At 34.6% G+C, this 3,465-nt stretch overlaps 1 pseudogene; it reads left to right on the top strand.

Moving 5' to 3' along the window:
* Positions 1-724: 724 nt before the first annotated feature.
* LOC140911948 (protein FAM200C-like) lies at positions 725-2,196 on the top strand (annotated as a pseudogene).
* Positions 2,197-3,465: the final 1,269 nt, after the last annotated feature.

Raw genomic sequence — 3,465 nt, 5'->3', positions numbered from 1 at the left:
TTATTTAACTACAATAAAGTATTAACGATCTTCTCATTTTTGATTATGAATATAAGTAGACAAGAATAAAGGTATAACAAAGTACAATAATAATAAAAATACAACAATAAATAAAAGTATATAACTGCAATGTTTTCAAATTTCATATCACCAACTGCGTATATATATATTATTATTGCATTTCGACGTATAGGAGTGCCATTTCGGTCGATGGGGAGGCCAAAGAATGATGTAAAAAGCGATGGAACTTTTTAAAACTTCCTAGCTCGCTCACAAGAGTGTTTGAGACTGTTCTGTCATGGGAATGGTTACCTCCACCACTCACCGCACAAGACCAGCTACTTGCCAGATTGGTGGTGAGGTATATATAGGGCAGCACACGTCCGTACATAATAGTAGTAGTAAATAAACATTTACGATAACTCAAATTAACTTGCGTCCCTTATTATTCACAAATCAGGAAAATTATTTTTATAGATTTTTTTTATTAGTATATTATGGCTGGGATTAAGAAAAGGAAGTATGATGAAGACTACATTAAGTATGGTTTCACCGTCATGAAAAAAACAGGATTGATCATCCTCAATGCGTAGTATGCCACGTAGTTCTCAACAATGATGCCTTGACACCTAGTCGTCTTGAGCGACACTTGACAAAGAACCACAGTGCTTTGAAAGACAAACCAAAAGAGTTTTTTGCTGCTAAACTTCAAAATGTAAAACGCATGAATCTGGACACTACTGGAGCTCCTCATCAAGCATTGGCCAAAGCGGTAGAAGCATCTTATGAACTGTCATTGCTCATCGCTAAAGCCAAGAAAGCACACATAATAGGAGAAACTCTTGTGAAGCCTTGCTTGTTGAAAGCAGCTGATATTGTGCTTGGTGCCAAAAGCAAGAAAGAAATATTGGAAATTTTGCTTTCTGACAATTCCGTGAAAAGTTGCATCGATGACATGGCGAAAGATCTAAAACTTCAAGTTGTGGAGGCAGTGAAAGCTTCTCCTTTTTTCACAATTCAGTGTGACGATACCACTGATGTAGCACAATGCTGTCAGTTGTTCATCTACGTTTGATTAATTAATGATGGAACTGTGAAAGAACAACTGCTTTTTTTGAAGGAATTGATGACCACATCAAAGGCTTCTGATGTTATGAAAATGGTTTCCGACTTTTTTGAAGAAAATGGACTTTCATGGGAAAAACTGGTTGGTGTATGCACAGACGGTGCTCCAGTGATCCTTGGCTCTCGCTCTGGATTTGTGACATTGGTGAAAGAAAAAAATCCAGCCATAACCATGACTCACTGCGTCATACACAGACAAGCATTGGCTGCTTAAACCCTTCCAGATGACCTATGTGACTTGTTGAATTTGGCCAAAGTTGTCAATTTTGTGAAGAACAGCACTTTAAATACAAGACTTTTTGCAGCTTTTTGCACAGATTTGGGAGTGGATCATAAAATTCTTCTGTTTCACATGGAGGTACGATGGCTTTCCAAAGGGAACATGCTTTCGAGATTATTTGAACTGAAAGACAAAGTGGAAATTTTCCTCAAGCAACAGAAAAAAGAAGAGTTATATTGTGCATTTACAGACCAAACATTTCAACTTTCACTGGCATACCTTGTGGACATTTTTGAATCTTTGAACAATCTCAATTTGAAGCTGCAAGGAAACAACACTGCAAACATTATAGCACACCACGATGCCATCAAAGCATTTACGGAAAAAATCAAGCTTTGGAAATGTCAAACACAAGCCAGACACCTAACTTTTTATTTTTTCCAACATTTTCAACACTTGCTGAAAATGAAGGTTTCCAAGAACTTTGTAAAGAGGATGTGAAGAACAAAATTGTGTTTCATCTGGACTGCCGTGCTGACTAATTCATCCACTATTTTCCAGACAACTTTTCTGGCAACCCCGTTCATAAATTAGCACGTAATCCATTCAACGTTGATGTCAATTCATTGCAAGAAGTATTGCAACAACAAGCACTCAAAATGAAATATGATTCAAGTGTGAAAGATATTTTTGAAAACTTAAACCTGGAGGAATTTTGGATAAAATATTTCCCAATTTACCCGAAAGTTGGAGAAGATGCGCTACATATTATTCTTCCATTTTCATCAGCATACCTCTGTGAAAAAAGCTTTTCAAGTTTAGTCATAATAAAAATGAAACAAAGGAATTGACTGGATGTTGAAAACTATTTGCATTGCACACTTTTATCTCTCAAACCTAGGATTTCCCAACTCGTGAAGAAAATGCAGCAGCATCCTTCACATTATATTCATTTTGTTTATGCTATTTCTTATTTTAAATTACATTTTTATTAAATTTTTGTGCCAAGAAAAACTATTTGTGCTTATTTTTAATTTTAAATAAAATTATATCAAGTTTTTGTGTTTATTTTTAAATTTTAAATTACAAATTTAATTTGTTAAAAGGGGCTTGGATGATGGTAAGGGAGAGGTGGGCATGAGGGTTTCTCAAAAATTAAAATGGGGGCATGATGCTAAGAAGTTTGGGAAACAATGCAATAGATGATCCAATGGTTCCATCTGGCCTTAAACTCTGCCAGTCTATGAACTAATAAATTCCTGAAAAAAATACCAGAAATAAAAAGTATCTTGGGAAAGCCTAGAAGGTTGGCTTAGTTGGCAACATAGATGATAGACTCTGGGTGGGCACATTTTCTATTATCGTAAACTTATTCTTAACTGCTGTCTTCACTCGTAGCCTGATTTAAAACCCACTGAATTCAAACTCTGTTTTTTTCTTATGAATAACCCATGTGGAATCCAGCTAAGAAATAACAGGTTTAAGCTCATCAGATATTGATGATGTGTTCTTGCCAAGTGTACGTATCACACTCTACATTCTTCTTCATGTGTCATGGTTAAAGCATTTTGGTTCAGAAATTAGCACTTTTATTTCTTTTATTTGAAATGTCCCATTTCCCTCTCATTCTTCTTTTGGGGAGCAGTTATTTGCTAGCCTGTGAATTTCAATGAGAAAAAAAACTTAAAACTTTAGTTGCAATTCATCTCAAGGTGATTTTAAATAACTGGAAGGACATAACTCAAATTTCATATGATGCATGGTTAAACCTGGTAATCAGCACTTATAAATGTGAAAAGCCTACTGCCCTCAGGGATCAAACACTTCGTAATTTAAAAAAAAAAATCCCCTATTAATTCCAGCACATAATTGTTTGAAAATATAAACCAAATCATGTAATTATTGTAATGTATATACAAATGGATCTGTATTTGCAAATATACATCCTACAACTATCGACAGCTATATTCTAAAATTATTTTTCCACCAATGTTTAAGCTGTAAAATATTTAATGGATATTTTTATTTTATTTTTTCAACAGTTAAATACTCAAATCAGACAATATCAAAATTAAGGTTCTATGAGCAAGCTTAAAAAAGCAGTCCATTTTGCATGTGCA

Source organism: Lepidochelys kempii, chromosome 5 (assembly GCF_965140285.1).
Source record: "Lepidochelys kempii isolate rLepKem1 chromosome 5, rLepKem1.hap1, whole genome shotgun sequence".
Classification (NCBI taxonomy): domain Eukaryota; kingdom Metazoa; phylum Chordata; order Testudines; family Cheloniidae; genus Lepidochelys; species Lepidochelys kempii.
The sequence above is the reverse complement of the archived record's forward strand: the minus strand, read 5'-3'. Positions and strand labels throughout refer to the sequence as shown.